The sequence below is a fragment of the Schistocerca piceifrons genome, chromosome 10, assembly GCF_021461385.2.
Source record: "Schistocerca piceifrons isolate TAMUIC-IGC-003096 chromosome 10, iqSchPice1.1, whole genome shotgun sequence".
NCBI lineage: Eukaryota > Metazoa > Arthropoda > Insecta > Orthoptera > Acrididae > Schistocerca > Schistocerca piceifrons.
Genome location: NC_060147.1, coordinates 97,398,571 through 97,416,145, shown reverse-complemented (window position 1 = coordinate 97,416,145; position 17,575 = coordinate 97,398,571).

Here is a 17,575-nt window from a genome sequence, read left to right as displayed (position 1 = left end):
ACAATTCTGAGTGAAACTGACCACAATCCTAATCACTGTTCTGCCCTGCGGGTTAGCGGGCGTATCAACTTTTATCATGTACAGCAGGCATTAAACATTAAATGATTTTTAAAATGTATTAGTTTAAAAATAGGTCTTTTTAACACAATCACCTCTAAGCATTATCGTACACATCGCATGACAGTTGTTCTACAGTTCATAATACTTCTTCGAATATCCTAACGTCAACTTGAGTGCATTTGTGCAGTATTGGGAGAACATGTGTTGCTTGTCCGGTATCCAAAAGCAACATCCTCACGATGTTCAACAGAATTATTTTCCAAAAAACGCAAGTAATTCTGTATCGTCATTCGCTCTTCTAACGTGACTGGATCTATCAACGAGTTATCGATCACGTTGCGTCAAACTACGATAGGAGCACGAACTTGTAAATCTGTTTCCATCGTAGCGTATGGATTTTCTTGTGATCATTGATGATTATTACGTGTGTTGTTGAATCCATCCCGTGTAAACTCGGCTTCATCAGTGAATAGCATTAATGGAAGCAAATGACGACTGTCATTCAACTAGTAACAAAATTTGTGTGGCATTGTCGCCAGTGTGAAGATTATGGATGCCGTGTGTGCGAAATAGGTACAAGTCTCCCGCGTATAATGTTCGCCATACACGTGTTTGCGGTACATTTATCCACGAAGAAAGTTGCTGTGTGCTGGTAGCGTGACTACGATGCACCATTTCAACAACTTCTGGCTGTTCTTGTACAGGTTGTTGAACTACACGTTCTGAAGAAAAATGGGAACTTGAAAGAATACTACGAGGCCTATTCGGAAAGTAAGGTCCGGTCGGTAGCAAAATGGAAACCACTGTGAATATCAAAAATGTGTTACTTGAAACAGTTAGCTGCACCTTCCCTCTACTTGTCTACATAGTCGCCGCTCCAATTTAGACATTTTTCGTAGTGTTGTACCAACTTTCGAATACCCTCGTCACAGAAACAAGCCGCCTGTGATTCCTGCCAATTCTCTACGCTGGTCTAAAGCTCGTTGACTGTGCCAAAGTGTTGTCGTCAAAGCCAGCGGTTCATGTAAGTAGAATTGGTACTTGAGAGAAGCCAATTGCGGCCTGTGCTGTGGATGATCAAACACTTCCCATCGAAAGCGTCTTCACTGCCCCTGCGGAGTGTGGCCGACAATTGTCATGCAGAAGGAAACGCTTGACAGTTATGTTATGTGGACTGCATGGCATCAGGTGATATGTCACACCAGGCCCTCGTACTTGGCGAGAGGCTATTCTTCTATGCATCTTCACGTGCTCACTGTGCGCTCAGAACTTAAAAAGGCGACGCGATGCGACGCGATCGACGGGCATACTAGGGACATCTGTGCAAAGCTTCATCGGATTTTCACTGTGGTTCCCATTTCACAACTATCGGACCTTACTTTCCGAATATCCTTGGTAGTCTCAGGAAGTGCGCTGAAAGCTCTAGCGAACACTTTATGCTCAGGAATTCGACGTGTCGGAAAATACCAAGGATATCTTTCGACAGCAGCAGGAGCACTACCGTCGCAGAAGCCGTAAACATACACCATATCAGCATATTCCTCATTAGTGTAAATGTGCGGCATTTTAGCCAGCACGTGTACAAACACAGTTAGCTGATGCTTCTCTCTGATGCACTCTCAATTCTTTGCATTAATTCACTCACAGCACACCATTGCACAACTGCGCATTCAACAGGCTAGTTTAATGGCAGAAAGACCTCAAGAACGAAGTCGAAAGCAACGTGGTAGGCTGGGCTCGAATAAAACGTCAAAGTGGATGGGTGCCATTAGCCCAAAAACAAATGTACGTTGAATGTGTTCTATCTGTAGGCGCCCCGGTGGTCCCAGTCGCCTACGGTAGACTGGAAGCCGAGCGGTGATCTCTCCAGTTGTCAGGATGCTAGGAAATGACTGTGGACACGTCAGAAATGCCAAAGAAACATTATTAATTCCTGCCGAGTACAATGTGGGCTGCGTAACACAGGCTGGCTGTGCTTGGTGATATCAACAACCTTCCTCGAGTCCTCGCTGATTCGGAGCGATGACACAAGCTCCGGGGCGCACCAGTTGTGCTAGCGCAGCACCGCATGCTGTGACGCAGTGGTGGAATGCCCTTACTTCGGCCACGCATGGCTGGCGGCACCCGGCTGGCCGGCCGGCTCAGCGGCTGAAAGCAGGACGCTGCACGTACGAGGCTCCGGGTTGGAGTCCCGGCGCTGTCGGCACGAGAAGCATTCTCGTAGCGCGGAATGGAATCTGTCCCACCCCGTCTTCTTCCCTGCTCATCCTGGTGGCTCATCCGTGGTGGACGGGTGGAACGGGCTGCAGTCCCCCAGTGTCGTTGGCTCACCCCATTGTGACGGCAGATGCACAGGGCCTAGGCCTCGCACAATCTCGACGACGGCTCACTGATGTGGTCAGCATTGGCGGCGAGCGAGTCTGCCGCAAGTTTGCTAATCCTGGGTCGATGATTGACAGCGGTAGCAGAGGGGACCAGAGCTGGTACTGTCCCCACACGTCTGCTGCTGGGTGGGATGCCCTTACTGCAACATCTCCTTAATAAAGATTAACATGTTGATCACCGAGCTGAGCGCTACGCAGCGACCCAGTACACATCTAACTGCAAGTCTGACTGCGAGTGCCTTGTTTCTATCAAAGCTGGTGTATTTAAAGGAAGCACGAGCGACGTCCTGACGTCATGCTCGTTTGTAATGAACGCATTCGTTCCACTTATACTGCTGATTTCTGCCTTACTCGCCCTTTAGGTGTTCTTGTGACAGAGTTACATGTTGTTACGGCAGACTTACGCGAAGTTACGAAATGCAGTACAGCTGACGCTATACCTCTGTCTTACACTCTAAGAAAGTCTCTGTCAAACACAAACCCGCGTGCTAAGCAATTCTCTCTCTCCTGTTGTATGCAACCAGGCCACTGCCCCCGCGTGACGACACATTCCGATACATGTGCAATCCTCTTACCTCTTGGCAAACCGACTGCCTCTAGCTCTCGGCATAGGCAACGAAACTTTGACACTATTCCACGTTTACAACTCTTTACTATTCCGCGACACTACATATCTCAGAAACCATTCGGAGTAGTATGTCCATCTGAAGATTTTGCTTCAAATGAGCGGTTCTGTCATATCCCTGAATACCACATGTAGTGTCGTTTTTCTTCGTTTCTTTAGCTTTGGATATGTGAAATTCCTTGAAGTAAAAGTGTGTTATTTTTTTCTCCTTTCATGTTTATAGGACGTTGGATTTGGCAGACGTTTCAGGAGCATATTTAAAGTTCGATTAGAGTATTTGTCACCCTTCTACGAGCGCTGAAATAGTTTTCGGGTTCTTAAACCTTGATTTTCGAGGGATAATCTTGAAGCCAAAAAATTGGTGGTAAAATATTTATGCATTTGATTTTGTTAAATGTTTCTGTATGAATTCCTGAAGCTCGGTCTTCTTGTTATAGCGGAAATATTCGCAAGGGCGATCGGCAACTCTTCGGGCACCTCCGGGCAAGCGTGCAGCCTTCACCACCGCTGCGTAACGCGCTCGCCCTGTCGCAGTAATGGACGGGCTCCAGGCGGCGGTAGCAGCGCTAGCAGAGGGCCTCACTTCCAGGACACCGACTCGCGTCCGCCACGCACGTGACCAGGAAAATTGTTCAGCGAGCACACCGCCGCCAGCTGGTATGAAGGTTGGCGCCAAGGCTGCACAGGTAAGATCAGCAAGTTATGACTGAAGAACTTGTCACGTATACCATTGGTGGTCTTGACAAGAATTTACAATGGCTGTCTCTTGACAAAGTATTGCCCCATTGCGTGGAAGATGGCCAAGATAGTTCCTATTACCAAACCACAGAAGGACGTTTCCCTGGCCACAAATTTCCGACCCATTAGTCTTCTCATTGGTTTGGGCAAAACCTTCGAGAGCCCAAGATAGAAAGTGGTATAGAGATACAACAACTTTGGTGCCGAAGCCCAAAGATGAAAATTTCACCAGGCAAGTCCACCTACCTTCTTCTGAAAGGACAGGTAATTCGTAACCCGACAGTCAGGATTGATGGCTCACCAGTTCTACGGCAACGAGAGACTCGATACCTTGGAATCATCTTTGATGAAAGGTGGTCCTTCGGAAAGCACATTGACACCGTAACTCAGAGAGCCCTTCAAATACTCAATAACCTCATTTCCATTGGACACAAAGCATTTCATCTCCAACCACATCTCATCAAATTATACCACAATAGTATACTCACATCAATGGTGGGTTACGGCTCGAGAGTCTGGGCACACAGACTCACGAGGGTGGTGCCTGCCATGACAGTGAGAAGAGTCTAGAGGAACATGATAGTGAGATCAGTGGGGGCATACAGGACTACGCCGGGAAGAGCCCTGTTAGTCATAATGGGGCTCTGCCCACTGGGCATCAAAATTCGGGAACAGGCCGCTTGGTACTGGGCCAAGAAGGGAAACATAGAGAAAACAGAAGAGATTTTAGGCAGCAGGGCTGGGAACAGGGCTGAGATCAGATTAAGAGGAGACCAGTTACGGCAAGAATACTGGGAAGCTGAAGAAACTGGACGTAGAACTTTTGATCTTCTTTCGGATATTAGGGAACGGATGAGAATGACATACTTCGAACCAACCCGGGGACTATCCCACTTTCTCACTGGTCATGGACCCTACACGACATATTTATGTCGATTCGGGAAAAAGGCTACACCCGCGTGTGACTGTGGTGTTCTGGAGGGTACTCCTGGCCATGTCGTTTACGAGTGCCCCCTTTTCAATGATGTAGCTTCAATGTTACGTGACCAACTGCCACACCACGACACATACAGCTTGCTTAGACAGCACGACACCTTTCAGACCATCAACAGATTGGCAAACGTGGTATCGCAAAAAGTTTTAAAGGAATACCTGAGAGACTTGAATGAGCAAGAATATGAGAAATATTTAAACCCCTATAGAGTCTGGTACCCTATTCCCATACCGCCTGAGCGCGGACAAGGCCGACCTCTACAGTCTGGAAATCCGCCGCGTTCGGGACTCAGGGGGAGTGGGGTGCAACATTACCGATCATGGACAAGCACCGAACTTGACTTTAGGATGGGATTAGTTGTAGGACTTAGATTTAGGTACTATTTCTAGGAACCTGCAGCGACTAACATCTTGGCCTACCCAGTGTCAGGGGCACGCTCATTGGGTTTAGCTCAATGAGCAGGGCTCTATAAGTAGGTTTATACTTTTGGCTGACACATATGTAACGCTGTAGGCGTTAGTAACTAGTTAATAGATAGGTTAATTAAGTAATTCACATACAATCAAAACAGCTAACTTTGCCCATTGCAATTATCCTGTAGCTCACTTACTAACTAGTTACTTAAATCTAACTTAAGATTTAGCTGCAGTCGTATCATCATCTGGGCCCACTAATCATATAAGGTAGTGGGTTAAAATTGTATAATTATTAAGTTTTGGAAATAAAGACGTTTTTTAAAGAGAAAAAAAACCTTCGAGGGAGGCATCCTGGCCCAAATTTTGAAGCCACTGATGGTACAATTATGGCAGAACAGTGTAGCTTCTAACGTGAACTATCCACAGAGCTGCAACTCTTCGTCTCGCGGAACATGTTACCAGAAATTCCAATCTGTCTAGTGCTACTGTAGCGGTCTTCTTAGATACTGAAAGGGCCTGTGATAAGCTATGAGGGAAACAACTAATTCGGAAACTGGATGACCTGCCCTCAATACCTGACACACACAGTGGTTACGGTTACTACAAGCCACACCACAACTTGGGAAACGGGGGCAAATTTATAGTAATTTACTGTAGAGTTGAGATTTTTCACAAATGTTTTATTCGTATTTTACAGAAACTAGCAGTAGGGCAATAAACAGCCTTTTAAACACGCCGCTAACGGCAATCAAATAATTTATAGCAATACAACAATTTAAAAAATTAAAAAAACACTGAAGCTAGCAGTACGGCAATAAACAACCATTTAAAACACGCCGCTAACGCCAATCAAAGTAATTTATAGCAATACAACAATTTAAAAAAAATTAAAGAACATTAGTAAACAGGCTACTAAAGTAAATACAGAACTTTGTTAATAAAGTACTGTGAAGTAGTGAAGCTACCAACACCGCCATTAAAAAAATTAAACAGGTCTCAGCAAACACACGATTAATGGCAATAAAAGGACTTTACAAACTTGGAGGAATTAAAAAAATTTAAATAAAAGTGTTCTGCAATATCAGTATACCATAACAGATATGACGGACCCGTGTAAGGCGGCCACAAATCACCCACTCAGGGATGCTCAGGCTAGGCAGAATACTGACCAATTTAAATACGCCCGTAAACACAATTTCCACTCTCAGGCTGGTCACTGCAGCGAAAACTTGTTACAAGATGGCTTAACTTGCTGACAGAATTAAAGCTAACCTCGTGCAAAGAAACGTTATACCACACAGTCCTGAATGAGCGACCACATGATCAACCAACAAGAAGCATGAATTTACTCATAACCGACGACAGAATAGCGAAACAATTACACGGCAAAACTACACCTCCCATCGGACAGTAACGAGAGGAGGAGGAAAGATCACTGTCTTCAATTACACCGATGCCAGGGACAGGAAACCCGGTCGCCGTAGGCCACAAGGCAGAAGAGACGCTGGTTACACAAAGTTATTACTTAATGGTTAAACCTTCCACTATCTTAACTTGCAATTATGCTCAAACCGGCAGTACACGACCTCCGATGGCAAGGATCCACAGATCCGACCGCGCACGCGTCGCCAGCGTACCCAACACGCCACGGTCACGCGACAACACGCTGTCACCGGAGTTCCCGTCTTCTCTGCAACGTTGAGGGGTAGTGACCGCTCCTTCATGTTAGGTGTCTCCTTTTAAACTCCAGTGTTGAAACGGAGGATTTAAAGAAGCTTGTTAGCGTCCCACCAAGACGAAATGAACAGCAACTACTCGTGGGGCGATTCTATATAGAACCAACACGCGGGGAGCTCTTCCGTCAACTCGACCCGCTCGTTACACACAACCGACATACATCACGTGGCGACTCGGTACAACCGACCACGCCTGCTTCGCGCTGGAGAGCCACACTCCCTCCCGTGTCCACCACACTCTCTGCGTGCAACGCCCCTACTTGCCGCCACCACACGAGGTTACAACCGGTCCAAGATCTCACTTCCTCCATAGCAGTTTCCCGGAAGCAAAAATCAGATATCGATACCAGAGGGAAAAGACAACCAAGCAGCCACTTAATGACAGACAACATATCAAAAAACATGTCAGGGGAAGAAAAGGAAAACCAATGCAATCTAAACACAAAGTGTAGCACGATTCGATACACGGCTCAATACCCAATTGTGATGTGAAACTTACAGCAGACAGAAAGATGACTAATACAGCAGAGGGCCAATCGTCTGATACACGACTAGCGCAGTTGGTGCTGCCTCAAGGATCCGGCTCATCCCCGCTACTACACTCCTGGAAATTGAAATAAGAACACCGTGAATTCATTGTCCCAGGAAGGGGAAACTTTATTGACACATTCCTGGGGTTATATACATCACATGATCACACTGACAGAACCACAGGCACATAGACACACGCAACAGAGCATGCACAATGTCGGCACTAGTACAGTGTATATCCACCTTTCGCAGCAATGCAGGCTGCTATTCTCCCATGGAGACGATCGTAGAGATGCTGGATGTAGTCCTGTGGAACGGCTTGCCATGCCATTTCCACCTGGCGCCTCAGTTGGACCAGCGTTCGTGCTGGACGTGCAGACCGCGTGAGACGACGCTTCATCCAGTCCCAAACATGCTCAATGGGGGACAGATCCGGAGATCTTGCTGGCCAGGGTAGTTGATATACACCTTCTAGAGCACGTTGGGTGGCACGGGATACACGCGGACGTGCATTGTCCTGTTGGAACAGCAAGTTCCCTTGCCGGTCTAGGAATGGTAGAACGATGGGTTCGATGACGGTTTGGATGTACCGTGCACTATTCAGTGTCCCCTCGACGATCACCAGTGGTGTACGGCCAGTGTAGGAGATCGCTCCCCACACCATGATGCCGGGTATTGGCCCTGTGCGCCTCGGTCGTATGCAGTCCTGATTGTGGCGCTCACCTGCACGGCGCCAAACACGCATACGACCATCATTGGCACCAAGGCAGAAGCGACTCTCATCGCTGAAGACGACACGTCTCCATTCGTCCCTCCATTCACGCCTGTCGCGACACCACTGGAGGCGGGCTGCACGATGTTGGGGCGTGAGCGGAAGACGGCCTAACGGTGTGCGGGACCGTAGCCCAGCTTCATGGAGACGGTTGCGAATGGTCCTCGCCGATACCCCAGGAGCAACAGTGTCCCTAATTTGCTGGGAAGTGGCGGTGCGGTCCCCTACGGCACTACGTAGGATCCTACGGTCTTGGCGTGCATCCGTGCGTCGCTGCGGTCCGGTCCCAGGTCGACGGGCACGTGCACCTTCCGCCGACCACTGGCGACAACATCGATGTACTGTGGAGACCTCACGCCCCACGTGTTGAGCAATTCGGCGGTACGTCCACCCGGCCTCCCGCATGCCCACCATACGCCCTCGCTCAAAGTCCGTCAACTGCACATACGGTTCACGTCCACGCTGTCGCAGCATGCTACCAATGTTAAAGACTGCGATGGAGCTCCGTATGCGACGGCAAACTGGCTGACACTGACGGCGGCGGTGCACAAATGCTGCGCAGCTAGCGCCATTCGACGGCCAACACCGCGGTTCCTGGTGTGTCCGCTGTGCCGTGCGTGTGATCATTGCTTGTACAGCCCTTTCGCAGTGTCAGGAACAAGTATGGTGGGTCTGACACACCGGTGTCAATGTGTTCTTTTTTCCATTTCCAGGAGTGTATTTAATCTCTCTGTCAAGGCATGCTAACTGTCACATGAGTCCAAATAGAGCAATTTGCCGATAATACGGCTTTTCTCGCTAGCGGCAGAAATATTCACGAAAAAATTCGACGCCTTCAATGTCAACTAGATGCCACAACCGCTTGGCGTAAGACTAATAAAGTGCAACTAAATCCTGATAAGACGAGAGCCACCTGTTTCAACAAGATACGCTCCTCGATGCCTACCAACTTGGGACTCCAAGCGCGGGATATCCTCTGGGGGGCAACGGTGACTTACCTGGGGGTCACTTTGGACAAACACGTCGTTCTCCATAAACATGTTGACCTTCTCAGAAATAAAGCTTTTGGTATGGCCAAGAAACTCCTCCCTTTTTTCAATAATACTTACCTCAGTACCGCAGCAAAGCTTATATAAGGCGATGGTGCCTCTAAGACACTGTATGGCTGCTCGGTCTAGCATCTTGCCAGTCCGACACAAATTTGCCGTCTAAAAGTTTTAAGAAATATGGCAGTCAGATGGATACTTCGTGCCAGCCGCTATATTCGCATCGTTGACTTGCACGCTGCCCTCCGCCGCCCAGAGTGGCAGAGCGTTTCTAGGCGCTTCAGTCTGGAACCGCGCGACCGCTATGGTCACAGGTTCGAATCCTGCCTCGGGAATGGATGTGTGTGATGTCCTTAGGTTAGTTAAGTTTAAGTAATTCTAAGTTCTAGGAGACTGATGACCTCAGATGTTGAGTCCCATAGTGGTCAAGGCCATTTGAACCATTTGAACCAACGCTGTCCTCCGTATGGATACAGTACTAGAGGCAGTTCGCAAACGGACGACCACCTTGCACAACAAAGTAGACACTTTGCGTAACTCGGTGTACCACATAAGAACTCCGGGCAGGACAATATCCCTCCCATGTCATCGGTATAAGGTACCACGTTCCTTGGTTCTATGACATCCTAACCCATTCCACCAACTGGCGGTATCTTGCGGACCGATATAGGGGTCCTAACAAGTTGACCCCAAACGTTTATTCATAATAAAGTGAACTCAAGCCACTAATTACCTTCCACCACGACGTCTGGATCGTCTCAACGATGTAATTTGGATTTACAGCGTGAAAAAAAGGTGCACATGTCAGTTCCTCCGGCTTCGAGATCCTCTCATTGCCTCCGGGCGGGTGCGACTTACCCCATTGTCGCAGGCCGCCCATTGTAGGGATCGACCCGGCTTTATTCAGCTGTCGTCGTTTTCCCTTGGTGCAGTCAGACTGTATCCAGGATAGGCTTCTCTGTTCCCACGCACACAAATGTATTTGTCTGCGGAGATCGCAACTGTGTTACTTTGTCAGACTATGGATCGCCATAGCTGTGAGACTCCGTAAGTGTAATTTTGCTTTTGTCGCCGAAGCAGAAGTCTCTTTCCTTGGGCAGAAAACTTTTGTTGACTTTCATCAGTGTTGTCCCTGTGTCGGTGTGAACGGCACATCACTCATCTCCATCCTCCGACCGCGCCTTTCCCCCTCCCTCCACAACCAGATGGCAAAATGTCATAGGCACGATTCTGTTAAGATCGCACAGTTTTGTGCAGGCCGATCTGTGAGATCTTCATCTTCGAGAAAGCAGCGACTATTTGATTAAAGTGGTTCAAATGGCTCTGAGCACTATGGGACTTAATATCTCATCAGTCTCCTAGAACTCAGAGCTACTTAAACCTACCTAACCTAAGGACATCACACACATCAATGCCCGAGGCAGGATTCGAACCTGCCACCGTAGCGGTCGCGCGGTTCCAGACAGAAGCGCCTAGAACCGCTCGGCCACATCGGCCGGCGACTATTTGATCATGCTGGTTTTGATAACATGTACACCAAGTAAGACTGTTCCCTGACAGGTTCAAAAATATTTCTATTACTACCAGTACATAATGCGTTGAGGCACACTCTCTTACTTCAGACCTGACTAGAATTTTTCAGGAGTAATTCCCAAGCCTTTCACGAAATTAACACAGACAAAAGCTTCGTTTCTTCAGTATGTACTTGAAACCATACTTTCCATCATATGCTGCTCAGGAAGTACTCGTGCGTATTACACGGCAAACACCTGATTTGTCGAATACGGCACTAAGTTATCTTGGAGCGACGGGAACAAAGCCTATAAAAAAAGGGTATCAATTATTGCTTGAAAGACAAAGCATTAACTTACAAATACCTTAGCAAATATCAACTTACATACACTGAAGCTACAAAGAAATTGGTACAGGCATGCTTATTCAAATACAGAGATATGTACAAATACCTTAGCAAATATCAACTTCCATACACTGAAGCTACAAAGAAATTGGTATAGGCATGCTTATTCAAATACAGAGATGTGTACAAATACCTTAGCAAATATCAACTTACATACACTGAAGCTACAAAGAAATTGGTATAGGCATGCTTATTCAAATACAGAGATATGTACAAATACCTTAGCAAATATCAACTTACATACACTGAAGCTACAAAGAAATTGGTATAGGCATGCTTATTCAAATACAGAGATATGTACAAATACCTTAGCAAATATCAACTTACATACACTGAAGCTACAAAGAAATTGGTATAGGCATGCTTATTCAAATACAGAGATATGTACAAATACCTTAGCAAATATCAACTTACATACACTGAAGCTACAAAGAAATTGGTATAGGCATGCTTATTCAAATACAGAGATATGTACAAATACCTTAGCAAATATCAACTTACATACACTGAAGCTCCAAAGAAATTGGTATAGGCATGCTTATTCAAATACAGAGATGTGTACAAATACCTTAGCAAATATCAACTTACATACACTGAAGCTCCAAAGAAATTGGTACAGCCATGCTTATTCAAATACAGAGATATGTACAAATACCTTAGTAAATATCAACTTACATAAACTGAAGCTACAAAGAAATTGGTATAGGCATGCTTATTCAAATACAGAGATGTGTACAAATACCTTAGCAAATATCAACTTACATACACTGAAGCTACAAAGAAATTGGTATAGGCATGCTTATTCAAATACAGAGATATGTACAAATACCTTAGCAAATATCAACTTACATACACTGAAGCTCCAAAGAAATTGGTATAGGCATGCTTATTCAAATACAGAGATGTGTACAAATACCTTAGCAAATATCAACTTACATACACTGAAGCTCCAAAGAAACTGGTATAGGCATGCTTATTCAAATACAGAGATATGTACAAATACCTTAGCAAATATCAACTTACATACACTGAAGCTCCCAAGAAATTGGTATAGGCATGCTTATTCAAATACAGAGATATGTAAACACGTAGAATACGGCGCTATGGTCGGCGTAGCTGTTAGGTCGATTACTGCTGCGACAGTGGCAGATTATCAAGATGAACGTGAGTCTGAACGTGGTCTTACAGTCGGCCGATGAGCAGTGGGGCACAGCATCTCCGAAGCAGCGGTAAAGTGGGGATTTTCCCGTAAGACCAATACACGAGTGTACCGTGAATGTCAGTAATCCGATAAAACATCAAATCTCCAACATTGCTGCGGCCGGAAAAAAATGCTGCTAGAACGGGACCAACGACGACTGAAGAGAAACATTCGACGTGACAAAAGTGCAACCCTTCCACAAGTTTGCTACAGATTTCAGTGTTGGGACATCAACAATTCTCAGCCATTCAGCGTTATGGTAATTCGCAGCCGAAGGTCCACTCTTATACCCTTGATAACTAATAACTCCACTACACAAAGCCTCGACTGGGCGCGTCAACACCGACGTTGGACTGTTGATGACTGGAAACATGTTGCCCGGTCGGGCGAGTCTCTCTTCAAAGTGTATCGAGCGGATGGATGTGTACGGGTATGGAGAAACCCGTCATGAATCCATGAATCCTGCATTCCAGTAGGGGACTGTCCAAACTGTTGGAGGATCTGTAATGGTGTGGGGCGTTCTCGCGTCCGTCGCCCGTCGTAATTTAATATATCATTTAGTGGTAATTTTGATTGTTGCCGACTTACGTGGTGGGCCTTAATGAAACTGATGTTTCATTTAATTTTGATTTACAATTAAATGCTTTTGTGAAGTTCTTTTTTCTTACCAGTATTAATCTTCAGTATAAATTATTTGTTCCGTTAATGAACGTTGGACTCGCTGAATCTTAAAACACGGGCATATAAGTTGAACAATGGAAAACCTTTTCATATTAATTTCCTCGGCTAGTCAGTTCACTTTAAAGCAAAAAATCTTTAGTTATTAACTGCAATTGCGGCCCACTCACGCGCGAGAGTATTTTTTCTTACCTCCGTTAACCATCGCATTGTAGTCGGAGTCCTGGCTCTGGTTCTCGGCTGTTGTACTGAAAATAAGAATAAAGCTACGTATTTTTTACAGCGTCGGGCGGCTGTGGAGTAAAATGTATATTATGTTAATAGCGGGCGAGTTTTCCGCTTCCGCTAATTTTTTATAGTTAATATCGCCACGTAATGGCGTCGTTGGCTGCATCGGCCCCTGCGATTGTTGAACTGTAAATTACTCGAATGCAGGTTAATTCAAGGAAGGCGGACATGAAATCGGGATCACCTGTTACAAATTAAAAGTGAACAATAACATTAAATCAATATATTATCTGCTTAATTAGTACAAATATGCTTACATTTGCCAGCACTCGCAAGATGTCCGTCAACACGCAACCAAGACAAGAGAAGAAGTGAAGACGACTAAAAAATTAACAAAAGAGCGTATCTTGTCGTCTCTTTAGATCATTTTGTTATATTTCTTTGCCCTCGAAACGTACACAGAGAAATTACTATAATACGGGTACATGATAAAATGTATATTATTCAATTTTTAATTGTCTCTTCTTTATAAATACTGTTTTAAGTCTTTTAGTATTATTTCACTGGGGACGCTATAGCGTGTGCATTAGGAGTAATATGGGATCCCTGATACGTCTAGACACGGCTCTAACTGTGACACGTATGAAAGCATCCTGTCTGATCACTTGCATCCATTCATATCAATTGAGCATTGCGGCGGACTTGGGCAGTACCAGCAGGATAATGCGACACCCGACACCCCACATGTCCAGAATTGCTACAGAGTGGCTTGAGGTACTCTTTTAAGTGTAAACACTTCCGCTGGCCACCCAGCTACCCCCACCCAAACATGAACATTATTCGGCATATCTGGGATGCAACGTGCTGTTCAGAAGAGATCTCCACCCCCTCGTACTATTACGGATTTATGGACACTCCTGAAGGATTCGTGGTGTCACCTCTCTCCAACACTACTTCAGACATTTGTCGAGTACACGCCAAGTTGTGTTGCATCACTTCTGCGTGCTCGCGGGGGCCCTACGCGATATTAGGCGGGTGTACCAGTTTCTTCGGCTCTTTAGTGTAATTAGGATAGTGTTCGTCCGCTTCAGCGGTCATTATTTGGAAGCGTAATGGGTGTAACTCTCCCGCGTTCCCCAGACACCGATCACATGGTTGTAGTTACAGTGATGTGCAGCGTAACATGATGTCTATGTTCGGGTTGGTTTTTAAAACTGTTATAAAATGAAAACCGCAAGCAAAATTAAGAAAAGTTTATCACACGAAACAAATACGACACATCTACATGTACTTCAGTGGTGGAGATACTGCATAGCGCTTTAAATTGACAGTTTGTCGGAAGGTTATGTCGAGTATAGAGAAGAGAATGTGTTCAGGATAACGTAGAAACAAATTGTAACATTACATGCCTCATTAGTGTGAGATTACCTGTTTTCGTGTTAAGTATATAAAAGATAGGGCTTTAGTTTAAGTATGGTAGCTGTTTGCTCGGTAGATGGAAGTTTTATGAGTGATTAACCGTAATGAATGGTTTTGATCCCGTTCAATGGTACACCATACGCAGTATTATTCGTCAGCAACTTTCTTTTAGATTTCTAAAAAATTCTCCTCGAGAGCACTTCTTAGAAAGTTATAGAGCCTAGAGAGTTTATTCTGAAGAGTCTGCCCGTGCACCAAGTGATATGGTGAAATACCGCCCTATTGCCATCCGTCAGACTGACGCAGTAGGAATCTGCATTACAAAAACGTTATCCCGGAAACCGGTAAGGTTGGCAAAAATTAGATTTTTAGGATTTCACATAATTACTGACCGAATTTAAAAATTTAAAATGCTATCATAATCTACCCATTAAGAGGTATTTACATCTACAGCTGCATCTACATGGATACTCTGCAAATCACACTCAAGCGCCTGGCAGGCGGTTCATCAAAAGTCAACAAAATACTTTCGCATTCGGATGAGAAAGTTGGTGATCGAAACATAGTGATATGATCCCGCCGCAACGAGAAACGCTTTTATTTTAGCCATGTCCACCCCACGAGCGTAGTGTAGGCAGTCTCTTTACTAAATCTGTAACGTTTCTAAGTGTTCTGTCAATAAATCGCAGTCTTTGGTTCGCCTTCCCCACCACATTTTCAGTGTGTTTTTTCCAAGTTAATTTGCTCGTAATTGTAATTCCTAGCCATTTAGTTTAATTTACGGGCTTTAGATTTGATTTATTTATCGTGTAACCGAAGTTTAACGGATTCCTTTTAGCACTCATGTGGATGACCTCACACTTTTCGTTATTTAGGGTCAACTGCCAATTTTCGCACCATTCAGATGTCTTTTCTAAATCGTTTTGCAATTTGTTTTGATCTTCTGATGACTGTACTGGATGATAAACTACAGCTTCATCTGTAAATAACCTAAGACGGCTGCTCAGATTGTCTCCAAAATCGCCTGTTTAGGTAGGAATAGCAGAGGGCCTATAACACTACCTTGGGGGACACCAGAAATCATTCTGATTTACTCGATAACTTTCCGTCAATTACTACTAACTGTGACCTTTCTGACAGGTAATCACGAATCCTGTTGCATAACTAAGACGATATTCCACAAGCACGCAATTTGATACAAGCCGCATATGAGGTACATCTGGATATCCAGAAATGCGGAACCAATCTGAAATCCCTTATCAATAATGCTCAACACTTCGTGTGAGTAAAGAGCTAGTTGTGTTCCGCAAGAAATATGTTTGCTAAATCCGTGTTGACTGTGAGTCAATAGATCGTTCTCTTCACGGTAATTTATAATATTCGAACACAGTATATGTTCGAAAAACCTGCTGCATATCGACTTTAATGATATGGGCCTGTAATTTAGCTGATTACTCCTACTACCTTTCTTGAATATTGGTGTGACCTGTGCAACTTTCCAGTCTTTGGGTACGGATCTTTCGTCGAGCGAGTGGTTGTATATGATTGTTAAGTATGGAGCTATTGTATCAGCGTAATCTGAAAAGAACCTAACTGGTATACAGTCGGGATCGGAAGATTTGCTTTTATTAAGTGATTCAAGTTCGCTACTCCGAGGAAATCTACTTAGAAGTTCCTCGTGTTGGCAGCTGTTTTTGATTTTAAGTCTGGAATATTTACTTCGTCTTCTTTGGTGAAGGAATTTCGGAGGGCTGTGTTTAATAAGTCTGATTTAACAGCACTGTATTCCCATTGCCATAGCACAGAGAAGGTAAATGTTAATTAGTGATTTGCAGACGGAAACTGAGGGTAATTATGCAATTTGTTACTCTGCAGTCTCTGTAAGTTTCGTGTGCCACAAAATTTTTCTAGATCGCCACCCGATTTAATGAAAAATGGGAAAATCTAACATAAGAACTATTAATCACTGAACTGGTAAGTACAACTAACGCGGTAATATTAATAAACAGATCCAAGTGAACATATTGAATAAGCATATGGAACAGTTTATGTGAAAACGTCAAATCATACAATTCAGAGGAAGTAGGAGCTTTAGACCCAACAGAAAGATAATAACTCAAAATTCTATAATTATAAGGCCTGCCTTTTGCGCTTCAGAAAGGCCAAGTTGAATGTATTAAAAGTAATGTTACAATAGATGTTCGGTTGGTCTGAGAAAGAGTCATCACAGTTTATTAAAATAAAACATCGTATTAAAAATTCTAAACTTTTCTCTGTTACTGCCCGTTATTTAATTAACTGACTCACTTATGTTATTATTATATTGAATGCTGAGGTACATGGCGGAGATAAATGAAAGAGAAATCTTAGGTGCGCATGTGATAAGTTCACACAAACATACCCGATTCACACACACATAAATAGAAAAAAAAGAGAATTTTGCTTGTCACAGCAAGTCGAAGGCTCACTGGTTCATCCCTATCGCAGTGGCCCAATTTTTCTGAATAACAATACTATGGAATACATTTCGACAAAGAAATTTATCTGCATCACCTCGCACATGAAACTAACGTACGCTGCCGTGAAACGCCCGCGAATTCCGTAGATACTCATGAACAAAGCAAAATTACTGAGATCCATGAGACCTTAAAGAACACAGATGTAAATCGTATAGACACAAGAACCAGTAAAATATCAAGCGGAAATAAGAATAAAACATATTTAAGATGGTACCGAAATTACGCACGGCGAAAGCACCACCACGTGGTATGAAAAAAACTACGCGATCTTAAAACTGAACGAAATGAAAGGTACAAGAAATAGGATACA